The sequence below is a fragment of the Rattus norvegicus genome, chromosome 11, assembly GCF_036323735.1.
Source record: "Rattus norvegicus strain BN/NHsdMcwi chromosome 11, GRCr8, whole genome shotgun sequence".
Lineage (NCBI taxonomy): Eukaryota > Metazoa > Chordata > Mammalia > Rodentia > Muridae > Rattus > Rattus norvegicus.
Genome location: NC_086029.1, coordinates 1,140,251 through 1,162,035, shown reverse-complemented (window position 1 = coordinate 1,162,035; position 21,785 = coordinate 1,140,251). Strand labels below are relative to the sequence as shown.

General features: G+C 44.8%; 1 pseudogene; it reads right to left on the bottom strand.

Annotated features, from left to right (window-relative positions):
- Positions 1-16,738: 16,738 nt before the first annotated feature.
- LOC100910078 (spindlin-2-like) lies at positions 16,739-19,542 on the bottom strand (annotated as a pseudogene).
- Positions 19,543-21,785: the final 2,243 nt, after the last annotated feature.

Genomic DNA, 21,785 nt, shown 5'->3' with positions numbered 1-21,785 from the left:
GGTATGCAATTGTATCTAAAACTAATGTACTTTTTGGATGCAGGGAAATAAAACTCTTTTCTTATACAAACTGATAGCCTCTATATTATTGGTGTGGGACAGTTAATGCTTAGCGTTATTTCGGTGGTTTTTTTTTTTTTTTTTTTTTTTTGGTGCTGGGACTGAACCCAGGGCCTTGCACTAGCTAGACAAGCGCTCTACCACTGATCCAAATCCCAAAACCCTATGCTTAGCCTTATCAATGTGGAGTGTTTATGGGTCTTTTTTAGTTTGTTGTTGCCACATACTTTTTCCCTCTGCCGATGAATTACTACAGGGTTATTTACCATTTCTGTCCTCTTGAGAATATCCCTTATTTTCAGAATGCGGTTTCCCATTTTTAGACTAAGATTGCTGAAGAGACATGGCTTCCTGGTGATTATGCTGTGTAAAGTTTCTCCTCTTGTATTGATGTGAATGATACATTTGCTCAGTAATAAATTCTAGGCGTGTATCTGTATTCTTTGAAAACGTGTTGAAAGGTGATCCAAGCCTATTTATATTTTAGAATATCCTTTGAAGATTCAGGTGTTAGTCTCATGTGATCAGCTTTACGTGTGACTTATTCTTTTTTCTTCACAATTTTTGTATTTTTTTTCTCTGTTCAGTTAGGCTTTGATAATGATGCTTTTGCAGACAACTTCTTCCTAGAAATTCTCATTTAAAGGGCACACAAGTTTAAACAGTCGGACCTCAGTTGCTGGCACCATTTTGCGACGGGATTGAGGAACATCTTGGACACGGGGACAAGCTGGCAGCCGTACAGCCACAGAGGCAGACTGCGAGGTTCATGGCCTGCCTGTCCCTGACTCCAGCCTGCTTCTCTATATCGTGGGAGCTCGGTGGACAGTGGCAGCCTCCTTTTTATTCTGTCAGGTACTTTGTTACGACAGTAAGGGAAATGATTAGTGCAATTAAGAGCAGTTCAACTAACTAGAAGCAGTTTTGAGAGCCAAGGGTACCGTTCTGGCTTTGTGCTGGGTGAGGAGTTGGTGAAGATCCTGTTGTCTCCTTCCAGAATTATGAGTTGACATCTTTACATGCAAATGTCTGTGTGCATCATTGATTGGCAGGCAGGGCCTTACCCACTGTGGCCGAGTGAGCTGATCCCATATGGACTGGAGTTGGCTCCCGCTCCATTGCTGTTGACTTCTGAGCCCATGAGAAGAATGGGAAGCAGAGGACGACACTATGTGACAAAAGAGGCAGGGATGGACCATGTGTCCATAAGCCAAAGGATGGTTGCATCCTGCAGAAACAAGGGGAGGGGCAGGGAGCGCTCTCTCTCTCTCTCTCTCTCTCTCTCTCTCTCTCTCTCTCTCTCTCTCTCTCTGTGTGTGTGTGTGTGTGTGTGTGTGTGTGTACAATTGCATGCGCATGCAAAACCCTACTGACACTTAGGTTCTAGACACTCACCTCCAAGAATGCTGAGAGAATGAGCATCTGTTGTGATATCCCCCACGTATGGGCATGTGTTGTAGCCACTTTAGTGCATCACACTGAATCCCTTGCTGCTCTCAATGTGGCCCAAGCCCAGTGGGGATGAAATGGGCACACAGACAGGGAGATGCTTGTCCTGATATAACCTCTGTAGATCCTGTCATAGCTCTCAGCTCTCTGGGTTGAGTGGTTGTATATCCCAGGGACCATTTGTAGTCAGGACCCTTTTCCTAAGCAAGTGCTATTCTTGATAGGATGAGCAGCCAACTTTTAGAGGGATGTCCACTGCTGGAGCCACTGCTGGAGCTTCTCCTGGGACAGTGGCACTGCATGTGTGGGACTATTCCTCTCTTAGTGCTAGACGCCAGGTAAATCCGCTCAGCCCCAGGACTGGTCAGTGCCGGTCTCCTTCCTCCCCTTCTGTTTATCACCATCTGAGAATTCAGGATGGGTCTCTATGTGCAGAGCTGTGAGAGCTGTTCTCTGCCAGGCGAGCCCCTCTTCTCTCCACTTCCCCCAGCTTCATGTCTCATTCATGCCAACACAGAGGAGACACGGCTGATGGAGTAGGACGTCCTTCTTAACTCCCCTGGGAGCTTGCCAGAGCTGCTTAGAGGGGCAGAACTTGTGGATTTCTGCCTGCAAAGGTAGGTCCACTCTGTGGAGATGGGAGGGGGCGACAGCCTGAGGGGTAGAACTGAGCCCAGCCTTCTGAGGGCTCCCTTGTGTTTCCTGTGCATCCTCATTGCACAGTGTTGTTTGCTCAACTCAGTTTTTGGTAGCATCACTCTGGGCCCTTTACTTCTGGTTTGAAATTTTGAGCTAATGCTAAAGTAACCTCTGGAAAGGGGTGGAGCTGAAAGATGTAGTTTCTTCTTGTAGAGAGCTGCAATAACATTCGCCACCACAAGATGGCGCTGGCTTCCACTGCGCCCCACGTGGAAGGCCGAGATAGTTTCGCCATTACAAGATGGTTCTGGCTCCGCCGCACCACCCGACTTCCTTTAAGGAAGTTAACTGTGTGTGCATGTGCAAGAGTGCCTTAGTGCCAGGTCTTTGCCTACTCCAGGGAGTTCCTAATGAGATCATGGGTAAGTAACCAATCAGGTGTGGATGTGCCGCGCTAGGGTGTATATAAACCGTACCATGCTGGCGTCCCAGGCGCCCTCTCTATTATTAATAAAGAATAAACTCTTTGACTCCAGAAAGATTCGTGTTTTCCCGCGTATTCTTGCTGGCGAGAGGTCGCGCGGGACATCTTCTGTTCAACTAAATCACAACTTTGTAAGCGGCGGGCGAGGTTGTTGCAAGTTTAGCTATTTTCCTCTCTGGGTTTCTTGTATCTTCTTCTTTGAGGCCGGGGAGTTGGGCAGGGATCCTGGCTGTTTCACACTGCACAACTTAGGTCTTAGGATGTGCTGCTGGGGAAACAACAGCCATTCTCTACAGCACTCCCTCCCTTAGCACGGGACCTTGGGAGACATTTGGTATCCAAAGGACAGCACTAGCAAGAACGTTCTTTGCTCTGGATTTAGTTACATTGACAAATGAATGTTGTTTCTGGACCTCTGGACATTTATTTATTCCTGGGTTGTGTTGGGAATCCATTGGAATTGAAGCATTCCCTTCTGGAGGGAAGAAGGAAAGTCAGAAGATTCAAGAAGCTTAAGAAACCTTTAAGGCTTAGGATTCTAGAAGGTTATGACACTCAGGTCCTGTTCCAAAAAGCAATAAGATGAGAACAATTGCCCCGGGATTCGGGGGTAGCCATGATGTAGGGGGCTTCTTGGGTGGGAGCTGCCTGCTAGTTGGGCTGAAAGATACAGGATGTAGCTATTTTGAGTGTCACCCATGCTGGTGTGGGTTTTCCACTGATAGAGTTGTCTGAGCCACTCGTCTGCTCCTGAATAGCCATGATAAGGTAGACCTGGCTGGAATCATTTACAGATTCTTTGGTTTCTTTCATCTTGTGACTATCTTCTTTCTTTCTTGACTTAGAACCTTCTGTTGGGTTACTAGGTGGGGGAAGGGAGCACATACAGGAAATGTACTACAGAGTCCAGCTTCACCTCTGCCTCTGGTCCTCTTGTTGACCCTGTGGGAAGCGTTAAGTTCCTCCTCCCTTTCTGTTCCCACTGCTAAACGTTGTAACCGCTGGGTCATCAGCACTCTTTCTTGTCCGTGGAATAAGGACAGAAGTGACTGTGTCATCTCCTAGGTAATGCAGACTGTCCTTCCTTCTCTTGAGCCTGCCCAGGTCACTGTGGCTTACAGTGATAGAAGAGACAGAAGCTGCAAGCACAGGCTCCTGGGAATCTGTGAGGCCTCAGTCCTCCCTGCTGCCCCATGGAGTCTATTCCAGTTTCTTTTCTGTGGCTGTGATAAAACACTTGGATGGAAAGTAGTGTAGGGGAGGAAAATGTTTTAAATTCAACTTTCAGGTCATGGAGGGGAGTCAGAGTAGGAACCACAACAAGGTCTTGAGGATGATGCCACCAATGGACTCTGCTTGAGGGCTTGCTTCAGCTCAACTCGCTTTCTTATACATCTCAGAATGAACTGCCTAGGGAATGGTGCTGCCCACGGTGGGCTTGGCCCTCCTAAGTCAGTCAACAATCAAGGCAATTCGTCATAGGCCTGTCCACAGACCAACACAATAACACAATAAGACATTTGCTAAGCCCCCCTCACGTGTGTGTGTGTGTGTCTGTCTGTCTGTCTGTCTTTCTCTCTCTTCAAGTGATGCTGAGGTGATCAGAGGTTATAGTTAACCAGTTTACGCTAGCTGCAGCATGCATCTTGCTTTCTTGACTCTGTAGATTCATAAACCATGCAGAGATGTGCGCCATGGTGAATCATATCCGAGTCTCACCAGGAACTGATTTAGATGAGATTTTTGATTCAGGAGTGAGTCTGCACTCTGAAGAACTTGGCTATGAAAATGACAAGCGTTTTGGATGCCAGAGGGTAGAATTGGATTGAGTTGTGTTCTCTTTAGAAAGATACGCTGACATCTGTGATGTCAATGACATGGCGGGTTCCATGGGGAGGATGAGGAGACAAATTACTCTCTAGAAAGAACTTTATGAGGAAAAGGTCAGCACCACAGACAGCCATCACAGCCATGATCAGGCACTGAAGCAGCAGTGAAAAACCTCTGGCTCTGATGGGGAACTTCCTCAGGAGAGATGGTCCCAAAGGGAGCTGTTTTGTCCTCACTCTTTCGCTTCAGTGTCTCAGCATGGGCAGCAACAGCATTTGTTCTGGGAAAAGCGAGGTCTGACAGAGTCCCTGAAGTGGCCCTCCTGGATCTTCAACCCTCTGGAAGACCAGTCTTGCAGCTGGTCCTAGTTGGGCTCTGCTCCCTGCTGGGGACAGAGTCTACTCAATGAGGCCAAGACGTGGGATCTAATCCCCCATCAATTGTTTTAGACGTGTTTTCTTTTTCTCATGCATCGCTTTAGAACAGGCCTGTTTATCAAGGACCACTGGTCCATGTAATTCATCAGCTAAGGAAATGCTCAAATAGCTTTCTTACAGACTAGCAGGATTTCAAAAGGCGGTTATTTAATTACAGGCTACTAGTGAGAGGGACAGATAAGCCTAATAGAGCATTTTATTTAGTGGGGTATGACACCTGAGCACAGCAGATTTGTGTGTGTCTCTGTGTGTGTGTGTGTGGGGGGGGGGGGGTGACAGCAGTAACACTGTCATTTTCTCCCTGTCTACTCTTCAGGTTTGATGCTAAGTTGGAAATTTTAATGTGACTTCAACCTCTCCCCTACACCTTTGCATCCTTCTCTCCTTTTCTCCATCCTCCAGGGAGGGACACCAGCTTTCAGTTCACAAGGTAAGAAAGCCCAAGTCTTGAAGATGCAGGCAGTTCTCTCTGTACCTCACGGGCTGCAATCAGAACATGTCCACCTCTGAATTAGTTCTCCTGATAATAGAGACACTCTGTTCTGGATGTAAGCACAGAGGCATGTGGGGTTGGAACCGTTTCTGTGAGAGAATATCCCTTCAGACAGTGAGAAACACACACAGCAGAAGGCAGGGCATGAAGGTTGCGATAGACCATATCCTGATGGGGACTGGGAAGATTGCTCAGTGGGCAAGAGCCTTTGCTCTCCAAGCCCAAAGAGTTCAAATTCTCTCTACACCTTTGTAAAATTCCAGGCATGGCTAATCATGTCTGAAACATTGTAGGGTGGAGGCAGGTGGATTGCCACGAACATCCTGGCCAGATACACAAGTCAAAATGGTGGGCTGTGGTTCACTGAGAGACGGAGAGTAGTGAGGAAGAGAATGCACATTCTACTCATCTCTGTACGTATATACACACGTATATGCCCTCGCACTTGGGAACAGGCACTCAACTCATAAACACACATGAATCCCCTAACCACACCCCTGTTGAACCCTAAGTTCAGCCGATCTCTAACCTATGTGACTGAGTATTCTAGCAACACGAAATTTTACATTCTCCTTGTCTTGTAAACCCCATTTTCTGTTCAGTTTACAAACACAGGAAGCTAAACTTATGATTTCCCAGGCTCGGGATGGTGTATCATAGCTTTTGTTCTTTCTGGAACAGCATCTGTCTATCAACAGAGGGACTTCAACAGAGGGGCTTTCCAACTTACCCTGAGTAGCATGGAGCCATTTGAGGGTTTTAACCGGCTGACTGGTGTGCTCATTTTTCCTTTTGAGAAGTAGATTGGACAGAATGTACACCATCACTCGGTTACCGGATGAACAACATCAAAGCCTGGGAACAGTGAACTGATTGTCACTGGGCATTTGTGTATGTGGAGTATGTTAAGGCTGTGGATCTGAGAGAGAAAGAGAGAGAGAGAGAGAGAGAGAGAGAGAGAGAGAGAGAGAGAGAGAGAGAGAGACAGAGACAGAGACAGAGAGAGACAGAGACAGAGAGAGACAGAGAGAGAGAGAGAGAATGAGCTTGATCTTAAAATATCTGTTCAATGTGTAATGTGATCAGAATACTACAACTCATACTTCAAATCCAGTCTCCATTTGTCAAGCATACTGGATAAATCTCAAAAAGAAAGGTAAAGGGGAGTTGGGACAGAAAGTTCTTGAAGGATAAGGAGAGGGTCTAGCCGTTAATCACTCGCTCCCCAGAAACTTACATAGATGCCACTTGGATGTGGAGACCATCCTATAATTCCACCTTGGAAGGCAGAGGCAGGATGCCCAGAGCACGCTGTCTGGAAAGATGACCCACACCAAAAGGAGCTTTGCCTGTGAGTGAGAGTTGCCTCCACAGTGAACAAGTCAGACAAGACCTGCAGGATATTACGTGAATGTACCTTGTCCTTCCACATGTGTGTGAATGCACATGTGTTAACTGGGTGACTAATTATTTCTCTACTCTATCTCTCTCTCTCTCTCTCTCTCTCTCTCTCTCTCTCTCTCTCTTTCTCTCTCTGTCTCTCTGTCACACACACACAGAGTCTCTCTTACACACCACACACGCGCACACACAAACACACACACACACACACTGAGCAAAAATTTTAAGTTCTGGAAGAGGGATGCCCAGACTGGATGGTTAAAATCAGAAATAACAAATGGTGTTGGAACTCGCTGTGAAGGAAGAGGGGGACCAGAGGGAGAGTTGTGAGTGTGGTTGTCTGCTTGTTCCAAAGTGTAAGGCCATATAAACCCAGTGCCACCTCCTCCAGGATCTCAAAGCCACAGCTCTAGCTGAGGTATAGTTAGTCAGTGATGTCGGCTGTGTGTGTGTGTGTGTGTGTGTGTGTGTGTGGTCACTTTGGGGGGTGAATGTGACCACAAGCCCATGCTCATCAGTTTGTGATCCTCCAAGTGCTTTGGGCCCCATCTTAAGTCATCAGAGCTCTCAGTACCTGAGGTTAACTGACTTCCAGAAAGCATCTTAGTAGGGCTGACTAATGTTTCATTACATCACAAGGACATTTTCTACTGTAGATAAAATAAACACATATACTTTAAAATGGACAGAGACTTGATAAATGGAAGTGGAAGAAATATCACCTCCGACTTTGCATTAAAAAACACATTTATTTAGAAATCTCTAGGTTAGTTGAAGTTTTCCATATAACCTACACATGATTTCCATATATTAGCATCTTACATAATCATATGAAAATAATTAGGAGAAATTAACTTTTGGAAAAAAAAGTACTTTTTTTTTTCGTTTCCAACTCCCGCTCCCACAATGACAACTCTGAAACTAATTATTTATTAACAAATTCCTAAGTCACAAACTTTGGCTCATTCCCGGACTAACTTATTTAACCCATTCAAACTATTCTGTGTCTTCTACATGGTTATTTACTGCGCTTTCTTCCCCTTTCTTAGCATCTTCCTCAACATCTACTTTAGCATCTGCTGCAGCGTCCCTCCCTGGGTCTCCTTCTATACACTATGTCCCAGAATCCTCTCTTCCTGCCAGTGTCCCGCCTTCTATTTCCTGCCTCAGCTCATAGGTCATAGACTTTTTTATTGACAGGTGATGCTTAGAAGAGATTCTCTCTATAAACCTCGGTGCATTAACATCAACTAAATGACTCATTTTAAGTTCTCATTTTTACTTTTGTTCATGGGTCTTTTTGTGTATGTCATGTGGCTGCAGAACCTGCAAAGGCCAGAAGAGGGAGGCAGATCTCCATAGCCAGAGTCAGTTGTGAGGATGCTAAGGGTTCTGAGTAGCTGAGCCATCTCTCCAGCCCCTAAATGACACAATTTTGTCACAGCAAGGGGAAAGCTGGACACTACTACTCCTGTGCCTTTCACACTGTAGATTCCAATCCACACTGTATTTAGAAGCTAAATGTCCTGTAAATGTATTAAAGTTTTTTTATTCCCACTTCGGGGTGTACCTATCCCTGGGTTTCCCCTAGACTTTGAAGGTTGTAAAGGTACGAATGGCCAGTTTTCCAGACTCTTTTCTTATGATCCACCTGTCTGGTGTACTGAGCCTCCATACCGTATCCTGTAGGTCCTCGATCTCTGATGATCCCCTCACCCTTGTGGATTCACACTTTTGAACACTGATTTCCAATTTTTCTTGTGCAGCTGTAGGGAGGTTTGGCACCAACTGATTTCGTTCAGCCTGTGCTATTTAACAGATAAAGATCCGCTGAACTTTAAAATATTCATTTGAATAATTTAATTTTATATAGATAGTATTAAGATCTGGTGTGGAATTCAAATATTTCGCCACCAAGGAACTTAATTTAGGACATTGTGTAACCTTGTAAAAACCATTCTCTGGTTTTTAATTTTGGGGTGTGTGTGTGTGTGTGTGTGTGTGTGTGTGTGTGTGTGTGTTCATGTGTTTCACAGTGTCTAGGTTCCCATCTACAAAATCTGCACAGATAAATCCCAGAATAGACGGGTGTAGACTCTGGAAGCTCCCCTCCCCCAACTGAGGAACTACTGGCAACTGATGACTATAGGGCAGAGGGCCCAGTTTTCTTCATGGATTTGGCACTTGATGGTTGTCCATGCTCCCCTGGATGTTTGTACCCACCCCCACACACCTATTCAGGACTAAATGGACTCAGCAGTTTCTATTAAAATGGAGATGGAATTAGGAGGGAGGAAAGAGGAAGGATTTGAGGGGAGGGGATGGGGATGGATTTGCTCCAACACATTATGTGTATGTACCAAGTTCTTGAGGAAAAAATTATAACAAAGTAAATAAATAAATATATATATATATATATATACATATATATATATATATATATATATAAATCTGCTCATGTGTGCACATGTGCAAGTGTTTGTGTGTGGGGGGGGTGGGTTTGCAGCACCCTGCTACAAGAGGATACCATGCAGTATCTTTCTCTATGTCTCTCCTCCATTTTCTTTTGATGCACTGTGGTGGTTTGAATACGCTTGACCCATGGGAAGTGCCACTAGTAGGAGGTGTGGCCTTGTTGGAGAAAGTGTGTCACTGTTTAGGCCAGCTCTGAGGGCTCCTAGTGTTCAAGCTCTGCCCAGTGAGGAAGAGAGATGCTCTTCCTGGCTGCCTGTGGCTGCAAGTCTCTTTCTGGGCTGCCATCAGATTTAGATATAGAACACTCTCCAGCACCATGTCTACCTGGACTCTGCCATGCTTCCCACCATGATAATAATTGACTGAACCTCTGGAACTGTAAGCCAGCCCCAATTAAATGTTTCCTTTATTAAGAGTTGCCTTGGTCATGGTGTCTCCTCACAGCAATGGAGCCCTAACTAAGACAGGTGGTGTCTTTGCCTGATCCCAAACTCTCATATTTTCATCAGGGCTGGAAGCCAGCAGACCTTAGTGATTCTGTTCCCCCTTCCTGTCCCCGGGATTACAGGTTTCCCCTGCCTGTTTCATGATGACTGGGATCTGAGTTCAGGTCTGCTTAGGCAGCAAGCGGTTTCACCCACCCATCCTCCTCAGACCCATCGTGTGGTTTTTAAGGCTTATCAGACGATTACGGTCAACATGCAAACACAAATTAGAGATGGCAAGTGCATCTTGACGTTTCCTTGTTTCTGTATATTTGAGTTGTTTCAGTGTCTTGACTTCACCCTGTTTTGGTATATTTGAGTTGTTTCAGTGTCTTGATTTCACCTTGTTTCGGTATATTTGAGTTGTTTCAGTGTCTTGATTTCACCTTGTTTCGGTATATTTGAGTTGTTTCAGTGTCTTGTTTTCATCTTGTTTTGGTATATTTGAGTTGTTTCAGTGTCTTGTTTTCACCTTGTTTCGGTATATTTGAGTTGTTTCAGTGTCTTGATTTCACCTTGTTTCGGTATATTTGAGTTGTTTCAGTGTCTTGATTTCACCTTGTTTCGGTATATTTGAGTTGTTTCAGTGTCTTGACTTCACCTTGTTTCAGTATATTTGAGTTGTTTCAGTGTCTTGATTTCACCTTGTTTCCTGATATTTGAGTTTTTTCAGTGTATTTGAATGATAGCTGAGGATTGGGAGACTTAGCGCGAGATGGGAAGGAGAAAGTGAGGATGCAAAGCTCTATCGGATCCCTGCTACTTGCCCTTGCATTCAACATTTCCTATTTAAAAACAACAACAATCACCACCAACGACAATAGTCGACAACAAGGCATGAATACAACAGACTGGCAGAGAAGACACTAATAGGCATGACATATTTGTAACCTCACTTTCTCCCCTAAAGCCTCATGTATTGAGCCGATGGATTTTGTTTTCAAACCCTGATGGTTAATAACTAGATCGGAGCCCCATAATACTGTGATGAATGACACCGTGATCGACGGGATAGTCAGAGCTTGCGACTTTCCTTCCATATAAAATCAACCCATTAGGGAACTAATAACAACAGCTCACATATATAAATAAAAGAGCCTTTCACACTGACGATTGGAATTGTTACTATATATCCCAGTTCTTTGCATTTTATTTTCATTCATGTGTTGTTTTCAGTGCCATGCTTGCTACATAGAAAACTGTGCATTTTCTACACTATGTATCTTTTTGGGGTGGACTCTGTAAGCTAAAGACTAAATCAATCCACATCAAAGGGTTCCTCCCTGTCCTGTTTACAGAACTGAAATTAAACTGTTTTCACAAAATATTTCGCACTTGCCTGGCTCATTGTTGTTAAGGCTTGAGTGTGAAATTTCCCCACTGTCTCAGCTGTGGGAACACTTTGTCTCAAGCTGATGGCACTGTCTAGGAAGGTGGAGGAATCTTTCAGACTGTGCCCTAGCAGAAGTAGGTCACTGGGGCAGGAAGGAGGGAGCTGGCTGGTTCAGACCGAACTCTTGGCCGCCTGATCCACCCAAATATAAGCAGGGCTCATGCAGGGTCTCAGTGACACAGATCAATACACTGTGGCCATGTGGTCATTGCCCCGACAGTCTGAACCCAATGACTGTGACTGTGTGCCCTAAACAAACCTCTATTCCTTCATATTGATTGTGTCATGAATTTTAACACCTTGACATAAAAATAATATAAGTGTACATCTGCATGTGTGTGTGTGTGTGTGTGAGAGAGAGAGAGTGAGAGAGAAAGAGAGAGAGAGAGAGACATAGAAGCAGAGAGAACGAGAGACAGAGGGACAAGAGATAGAAAGAGACTGAAAGAGTGTGAAATCGCTTTACATTAAGTACATATAATTTGCTCCTTGAATCATAAGGCAGTCAATTGATTCTTTTACCCCAGCAGCCATCAGCACCGGAAAAGCTCCTCAGTAAGGGATTCTGTCTAGCTGGTGCTATAGATCTATGCAGGTGACCACAGCTGCTGTGAGCTCATGATGCAGCAGCCATGTAATGTCCTGAAGGCAGCAAGCCACAGCCCTGCTTCCAACACTCTGTGTCTTACACTCTTCACAACTCCTTGTCCAAGATGTTTCCCAAGTCCAAGGAGTTAAAAAGAGACTGAATGCTCATGAATAAATGGGGCATCTTTATTGCTTCCCACTCTAAACTGCTCTCTTAAGAAACTTTATTTTAGGGCTGGAGAGATGGCTTAGGGGTTAAGAGCACTGACTGCTCTTCCAAAGGGCCTGAGTTCAATTGCCAGCAACTACATGGTGGCTCACAACCATCTGTAATGGGATCTGATGCCCTTTTTTGGTGTGTATGAAGACAGTGACAGTGTTCTCACATACATGGAATAAATAAATAAAGCTTTAAAAAAAGAATCTTTATTTTAAATTTTAACTGGAACGTGAAACTTTTTCTTTCTATTAACCTTTATAACATTTACACACACACACACACACAAACACACACACACACACACAAACACACACACAGAAACAGAGAGAGAGAGAGACAGAGAGAGAGACAGAGAAGGGGAGGGGGGCAAGGGGAGGGGGAGAGAGATAGAGACAGACAGAAAGAGAGACAGACACAGAGACATACACACAGACACACACACACACACAAACACACACACACACAGAGAGATAGATAGATAGATAGAGATAGAGATAGAGATAGAGAGAGAGAGAGAGAGAGAGAGAGAGAGAGAGAGGTCTAAAGGACTAAAATATACTCCTAAGTCAAAGATAAAGCCCAGACACTTGTCAACAGGATGGTGCAGAGTTAAGGGTGGAATGACCGTGGAGCCTCCAGAAGGCAGGAAACAGAGACTGTGTCTCTCCCAGGGAGGGCGTCTCCTGTTTTTCGATGCCTTCATGACCAGGATTGGTGAACTGCAGACCAGCCGTGTGGGTGTCAGCCTGCAAAGTGCACTTTGTATGGAGACTGACGTGGGCTGCGCAGGCTGCCTTGGTGCCCTCTCACGTCTAGGATTCCTAGGAGAGTAGGAAATGTTTCACCAGGTTCAGTGAAGCTTGTGAATCAGGAAGCTAGTGCTAAAACTGGACACTTAAAAGTTAATAGTTATTAGAAATTGTGTTTAAATTTAAAAACCATTTCCTCATTTGTGTGGGTACACCCGACACGTGTAGGCAGTACTTACTGATTGATCATGGCGCCGTACACTTCCGACCTCACACAGACCCTGACGAGGATTACTTCCGTTGCTGTGTGACTTATTTCTTCTCCTTCCAATGAAGGTGCAGACTTGAACCATTTCCGGTGTCAGCACTGAAATGATGTAGTTCCGGTTTCTCACAGGCTTCTGGCATTTAGGTTGAGTCCTTGACATGGGACATCTGGGGCAAAGCACAGCGTTCCCTCGGGCTGAGCAAGAGGGATCTCTGGTTTGGATTGTTTTCTCTGCCCAAAGCACATGGATTAAATTCGCAGACCCCATGAGTCTATAGTGGCTTCTGTGAACTCTGTGTGTTATTATCTTTTCAAATCCTCTTAGTTCTACGCCAAGTCGCTGACAGCTGCCTCGCTCTGTGAACTGGCTGCCATCGTTCTATTACAGCGATTTGATCGATGTGTCACCTTCATTTGTAAGCTCTCGTAGCTCCATTTTCTGAGAAGGGCTACTTCCCTCTGTGCGCATGGCCTCAGGTGTTGGACGCTACCTCTTAGGAGGTCTCAGGCCCTTCCTTTGAGGCCCTGCATCCCTGCAGACAAGGAGCTAAAGTCTTTGAAACAAAATCCAGTAACTCCACGGAGGCTTTTTCATGCCTTTTGAGAGATCCGAGGACAAGTCTTTCCACTGGCAGCTATTCATACACATTAAACTCTTTTTTTTTTTTTGGTTCTTTTTTTCAGAGCTGGGGACCAAACCCAGGGCCTTGGGCTTCCTAGACAAGCGCTCTAACCACTGAGCTAAATCCCCAGCCCCACACGTTACACTCTTAAGTCGAGATATCCAACCTGCGTTTTCATCCTAATATCAACAAACACACGAGTTACCGGTAGATTTATTGAAAGAACCAAGTATGAGTTTGGACACTCCTTTGTCTCTCTCTCTCTCTGGAACACAATTTTTCCCCTTTGAAAGCTAAAATTTCTAATTTTATTAAAGTACATTAAAAATCCACATTGTTCTTAATTTTTTGATGGGAATGACTTTAGTTATCTACAGACTGACCTGCTCCACCCCCCTCTTTCCATGACTAAAAGGAAGGCAATTTTAAAAACAGTCTGCCTAATGGAAACCTAGTTTTTTCTCTTGTCAAATATTATTTCTTGACTTCTGGATTTTTTTTTAATACCAATAAGGCACCAACTGTTCTCTAGATGTCTCCCCCGCCCCCATATTACTTTATTCTTTGGTAAACATGGGGTGAGCCCCCTCTATGCTCATTATCAAATGCTTCTGATTAGGTTTTTGGACAAAAGCAACCTACCATCTGTCTTTTTCTAGTGGTTTTCCTCTTCAGGGAAAGAGAAATACCAAAGCCTGCCTGAGAATTAGGATTTTTCAAAAGTCTCATCTCATTTTGGATTCCAATTTCCAAAGTTGACATTCATTAAGGGGAACGGATATGAACTTCCCATCACGGTTTGGATGTTTATTATTATCTCTTGTTATATTTATTTTCCCTTTGTGACTTGAGATGTAAGCTACCCACAGACAAAAAGAGCTATCGAACCAAGTTCCCATCTTCCCCCCTCTGTAAGCTGCGATTTCTAAGGCTGAAGAGGAGAATAAAGCAAAATGAAGCGAGTCTGCAGATGTTGTCCACATACTTCCTAGAACAAGAAACAGAGAGAGACATGTTCCATTAACACGTGTATCAGATGGACCAACGAAACTGCAGGGGCCCTGGCTAGATCTAAATTCCCTGTAATGGTGTGTGTGTGTGTGTGTGTGTGTGTGTGTGTGTGTAAATATATATATATATATGTATATATGTATGTATATATGTATGTATATATGTATGTATATATGTATGTATGTCTTAGGGTTTTAGTGCTATGAAAAGAAACCATGACCAATGCAAGTCTGACAAGGACATTTAGTTAGGGCTGGCTTGTAGGTTCATATGTTCAGTCTATTATCATCAAGGCAGGAGCATGGCAGCATCTAGACAGGCATGTGCAGGAGGAGCTGAGCGTTCTACATCTTCCTCTGAAGGCTGCTAGAAGACTGGCTTCCGGGCAGCTAGGGTGACGGTCTTAAAGCCCATGCCCACAGTGACACACTTACTCCAACAAGGCCACATCCACTCCAACAAGGCCACACCCCCTAGCAGTGCACTCCTATTTGGCACTATTTGTCTTTAAACTTGAAACATATTCATAAAACTGTTCAATTGAAAACAGGTAACTTTAATTAAATGAATACAGATGTATTAGAAAAATAAACAGGAATATGTGTGCCTTAGTTACTGTTCTATTGCTGTGTAGAGACACCGTTACCAAACCAATTTATGACAGGAAACATATAATTGCCGTTTTACAGTTTCAGAGGGTGAGTCCATGGACCATCGGGGTAGACACCATGACAGCAGGCTGGCAGGCAGGCAGTCATGGCTGGAGTAGATCCTGAGAGCTCACATCCTGTTCCCCAGATGAGAGAGAGAGAGAGGGAGAGAGAGCAGAGAGAGAGAGAGAGAGAGAGAGAGAGAGAGAGAGAGAGAGAGAGGGAGAGGGAGAGGGGGAGGGAAAGGGAGAGGGAGAAGAGGAGGGTGAGAGAGAGAGAGAGGGAGGGAGAGAGAGAGGGAGAGAGAGAGACAGAGACAGAGACAGAGACAGGAAGAAGAAGAGGGAGAGGGAGAGGGAGAGGGAGAAGAGGAGGGTGAGAGAGAGAGAGGGAGGGAGAGAGAGAGGGAGAGAGAGAGAGACAGAGACAGAGACAGAGACAGGAAGAAGGAGAGGGAGAGGGAGAGGGAGGGAAGGAGGGAGAGAGAGAGAAAGGGAGAGAGAGGGAGAGGGAGAATGAGAGAGAGGGAGAGAGAGGGAGGGAGAGAGAGGGAGAGGGAGGAAGAGAGAGAGAGGGTGGGAGGGAGAGGGAGAGAGAGAGAGAGGGAGAGTGACAAACAAACAGAGAGAGGGAGAGGGAGAGGGAGGGAGAGAGAGAGGGAGGGAGGGAGAGGGAGAGAGAGAGGGAGAGAGAGGGAGGGTGAGGGAGAGGGAGAGGGAGAGAGACAACAAACAGAGAGAGGGAGAGGGAGAGGTAGAGTGAGAGAGAGGGAGAGGGAGGGAGGGAGAGAGGGAGAGAGAGACAGACAGACAGAGAGAGGGAGAGGGAGAGAGGGAGAGAGAGAGAGAGAGAGAGGGAGACAGGGAGGGAGGGAGAGGGAGAGGGAGAGGGAGGGAGGGAGAGGGAGAGAAGCCTGGTGGCCTTTTGAAATCTCAAGGCCCCCACCTCCCATTGACATATCTCTTTTAACTAAAACACAACTCCCAATCCTTTCTAAACATCCCACCAAGGGGAAACCAAACACATTCAAATATTTGAAATTCTGAGGGTCACACTTATTCAAAATCCTAAAGTATATTTTTTTTCTTTTAAAGAAATCAAATAATGATTGTCCATCCTGTTTGGTAGTATATTTTATCGTTACATTTCATTTGTAGAGGTTAGGGTTATTTTCATAACAAGTATCCAAGCAAACCATAACTCTCCCATAAGCCAAAGGCATCATACCTCCCCCGCTTCTCCTTGATTATCCACATTGGCTTTACTTATCTGTACGGAAACATATCCCTTTATCCTGATTTAGTACAAACCATGGTGAGCTATTGATGTGCAAGTAATTGCTATTCATAATGGGATAAAACAGAAGCCAACATGATTGATTCTATTGTTGCTGGGAGCTGAAGATTTCCCTTCCATTTAATAAAACGTGATAAATATGATTTTAACGCAAGCCTAGAAACCCCAACAAAGCCTTTAGTTTATATTTGTTTCAGTATTTCCAGATCATTCTCTGTGATACAAAGGAATCTAGAGGAGGAGAACTGTGTGGAGTCACTGACACACACTCAACAAAGGATTCGTTTGCACAATAAGGAGATATATCGTGTCCTCTGAAAGTTGGCCCCAGGACTCCCAATGATCTAAAACTCCTCAGGTTCCTTGGATAAAGCGACACTGCATTTGCATATAACCGATGCAAGCCTCTCGTATACTCTAGTCATATTTATATGTGTGTGTGTGCGTGTGTGTGGATAGAGAGATGTAAGTTCAGAGGCTGGGGAGGGTAGAGCATGTTCTGCTCCTTCACTACCTATAGTATTCCCTTGTGACGGGGTCCCCTGCTGAACCTGAGGTGAGGCTCACAGTCAGGAAGCCCCGGTCATCCTCCTGTTCCCATACCAAGCCCTGGTGTTTGCATGTGTGACCACACACTTGGCTTTACCCCTCTGCCGTCTCCACAGATCATCCTCTCCATGTTCCATCCACCACAGCCTGTCTCCTCCACCAAAGTGTTTACACACAACACGTCACATCACACATTTTAATTTTTAGAGGAAAAACAAATTCCACTGGAAAAGATACTGGGGTTGTCAAAGGCATGTGGGTATCTGAAACACAGAAAAACAACCATTTTCCCCCCAATCCTATTAATTTCCCATCTATGTCCCCCTCACTTTGTGAATTTCACCTTCACGGATCTTTTCCACCAGATCATAGAAGTAGATGTGGACGTTGCCATCAAACTTGAAGAAGTACACGGAAGACTTGGCCAGAACTTGGTAAATGACTTTGCCGATCTTTTTGGATCCAGCGCTTCTGGTGAACTGCACACATTGATCTGTTAAGATGTTGCTGTCAACGTCTGACTTCACCTCTGCTGGAGGAGTCTCTGGAATGATACGGAGGTTACCTTCTGTGTAATCATCCAGGAGCTGGTAGATGTATAGGACTGGATCTTTCTCGTAGGTGATGTAAAACCAGTCCTTCAGGATCGGCACCTGGGCTAGGACCACCCCCCTCCAGTTGTCCTTAGAGCCATGTTTGCCCTCAAATTTATGCTCCACAACTCAGCCAACCATGGCACTTGCGAGATGGGCATCTTTCACTTGAGGAAACACTACTTTGTGAGGCAAGACCTTAAGCTTTAAAATCCTCTCAACGCTGTGAAGTGCCAGTCCGTAGACACATTCAATTCCATCATACTTGACCAGATAGAGAGAGGGATTTGTTGGCAGTTGATCTAGAACGATGGCCTTCCATTGGGTGATGGGCTCATCACCTTCCTTCCATCCGTGAGAAATTCTGCAGCCCACAATGTCCCCCAGGGCCTGGGGAGATGGCCTCCTCCTCCTCCGCTTCTGGAAGGATAGTGTGCTCATCCTCCTCAGAGACATGCTCTTCTTCTTGGCTGTAGACATCGTGTGGTAGACCACGACACTCCTGGTCCACCGTCTTGTGGCTATCGTTCTGTGTTCAGGCTTCATACTTGGTCATGGCCTGGGTTTGAAGAGCTCGCTTGCTTAAACCAGACACAATGCTGTTTCCTCTGTCATGTGAGTGCCTGCAAGACAATGGGGTTGGGTGAGGAGGGCACTGGACCAAGGCTCTTGTCTAAGAGAACTTTGGAGCAGGTGAGGAATGTGATGGTAAACAGGTTTGAGCATCTCAATCTAATTCTGTCGTAATCAGAAGTTCGTGGGAGGGCTGGGCAATGGTGGAGCACACCTTTAATTCCAGCACTCAAGAGGCAGAGGGAGGCAGACCTCTGTGAGATCAAGGACAGCCTGGTCTACAGAGTTAGTTCCAGGGTAGCCAATGCTACCCACAGAAAAACCCTGCCTCAAAAATCAAAATCTAAAGTGCAAAGGGAAATGAAAAAATGGTTCTCTACAGCTCAGAATAACATATTCAGACACATTTCTTCAGCCCGTGGCACGTTGCCTCTGCTGAGGAACCTCTCCTTGAATGGCTAGATCAGTGTGGGATTAAGTATCCCTGTCCCCACTTTAAGCAAGCAGAACAGAGAAAGGATAGCAAAGGAGCCAGAAGGATGGCCACACCCCTTTTCTACCCTCTAACTATGAGCTATGTGGCAACGTCCACAAGTGTCTGCCCAGAGACACAGCACACCAGTCCACTGGCTTTCTGTACTGTGCATCCTGACCCAGCCCCAGGTTTATTCCGCGACGCTATTGCATCTTCGACCACAACAAGAGTCTTTTGTGTAGGCAACAGCAGCCATTTAGGAATAATATCTCCTGGGGTTGGGATTTAACTCAGTGGTAGAGCAGTTGCCTAGCACACAAAAGGCCCTCAGCTCTGAAAAAAAAAAAAACCAAAAACAAACAACAACAAAAACAAAAACAAAAAAACAAAAAACCAAGACATATTATCTCCTAAAATGCACAGGCACAGAGAGGAGCTTTGGCATTTTAGTAGGATTATGAATTAGATATTGTTAGCAAAGTATAATAAACTCCGGAGACTGAATAGCCTAGACCATCTGCCGAGCTCTCAAACGTGGAAGACATCAGAACAGACGGTTACTCGCTGTGCGAGGGAAAACTTTTAGCTTTCTGGGCTACAAGGGTCCCCGTTATCTTCATAAACGTATTTACCGAAAGAAAATGTCCTAGTCGTCCAGATTCTGTCTTCGGAAACCGGTCAGGCACCAAAAGGCTGCTGAATAATTGTGGGGTTCAGGAGCTGAACTGGCTTTCACACCCCGCTGAGAAGATGGTGAACCCACCTTCAGGGGAGTCTAGCGCCCCCAAGTGGATGAGAAGCGCAACCTCTGCCCTTCTCTGTGTGACATCATCCAGGCTCTGCTTACGTCATAGAAGCCCTCTCAGGCCTGTTCCTTCCCTAGTTGCGCTTAGAAACGTCCAGCATCTAGGTTTTAGCTTCTCATGTAGCCTCCTGGAGACCCAAAATAAAGTCCCCACCCAAATATTCTGATGACTCGAGTCACAGTCTGCCCAAGTAGCTCTTTTCACGCATTTTTTTTCTGAAAAAGTCTTTGGTTTCTGAGTCATCAACATCCTTGGTGGTTATTTTCCCAGCTCCTATCTTTCCTTTGGTTATCTTTAAGCCATTCTCTGTATCAGAAATATTGGTAGCCTCCCTGTCCGAGGCAGCCCACTGGATAGCACCCCAAAATTATCTTTATCAAAACCCACAATTAGAGGAGGACCATTTTTATTCAAACAGAGCTGGAATTTGCCAGGATTAAATACCTTGTATTGAAGTCAATGGCAATCATGAATTATGGATTCTTTGCAAAGAGGGTGGAAAAATTATCTCCTGGAACTGCTTCCAAAGTCGGGCTAAACTGATGACAAACTCGATATCGACCAGTCATATTTTAAAAGTCTTTAAAATTTACCAGCACTTCTGATTACAAGGAATTTATTAGATCAAATGCAGCAAATCAGGATGAAATAGATGAGGTAATTTTGTTTTTGAAAAATGGGTAGACAGAATACTGGATGCAGGTAAGAATGGAATTTACCTGTAAAATACAGGGCACTTTAATTGTTTGTGTCACATAGTTCTTCGTATCTTCAAAAGGATTCTTTTCAGACCCCTCCCTTGTCCCCACCACACTCTGACCCTCCCTTCCTTCTCCCCAGTAATTCCCTTTCTCTTTAACATTATAATTTTTTTAAATGTACTTAGAGATTAACAACTTATGGCAGCTTTTTAAAATCTGTCCACTCTTCTAAGTGCACCGTCTTCTTTTTCTCCCTTCTATCTTAGTTTTAACCACATTTTCCTTCACACTTTGAGTTTTACTCTCTCTCTGCTCTCATGACTCCTCTGCCATTATGTGACTGTTGGTCCACTATGTGGCTGACCTCAATGTGGGGTTAACTTAAAGGACATGATTTTTCCCCCTTTTCTCCCCTTCATCTTCCTTCTCTAGGCACCTGCTGAGATTTACAGCCTTGGGGAATTTTTTTAAGCCTGGAAAGCACACACACACACACACACACACACACACACACACACACAAACACACAAACACACACATATATACACACAGAAACACTCATACATGCACAAAGAAACACACCCATACATACACACACATACACACATACATGCACACACAAACACACACAAATACACATATACAAACAAAAACACACAAATACAGAGAGACAGAGACAGAGAAGAGAGAGACACAGAGAGAGACAGAGAGCCCATGATAAAACATGTAATATCATCTTTCTAAGAACAATAAACAGAGACAACTTCCAAAAAAGTGAAGAACAAGTCGGCAACAAGAAGAACAATCTCATCACAGCCGTCAACTTGAGGAGGAAAGAGTTTGTCTCACTCTATCTTCTAGGTTCCTGTCTGTTACTGAGTGACGTTGGGGCAGGAACTCAGGCAGGACTCTAGAGGCAGGAAAGGAAGCAGAGAAAACTTAGAAATGCTGGGTACTGGATTGCTATCCATGACCTACTCAGCTTTCTCTCCTTCTCCTACAACCCAGGGCCACCTTCATAGGGGATGACACTGCCAAAAGTGGGCTAGACCCTTCCACATCAACCATCAAAAAAAAAAAAAAAAAAAGAAGAAAGAAAGAAAACATTCCATAGATGTGGCCAAAGCCCAATCTGATGGATGCAATTCTTCAGCTGATTCTCCTTCTTCCAGATTGAGTCAAACTGACTATAAAAACGAACCAGGACCCCTTCACATCCATTCTGATTGCCACACTGTGTGCAATAGACAAGCCATTGGAATAACCTTAGCTGTTGATCACTGGATGAATGGCTTAAAAATTTGATATACATTGATGTGATTTTCTTCTATATGTAAGAGCAAAGGTTTTGTTCTCAGAAAAAAAAGATGGAACTGTACAATACAATATGTTAAGTGAAACAAGCCAGACTCAAAAAGACGACTGGGAAATTTAGATTTTAATAAGGGATATAAACTGAAAGGGGGCATTTAGGAAGAGGAAGGGGAGCAGCAGGGTGTGTGTGTGTGTGTGTGTGTGTGTGTGTGTGTGTGTGTGT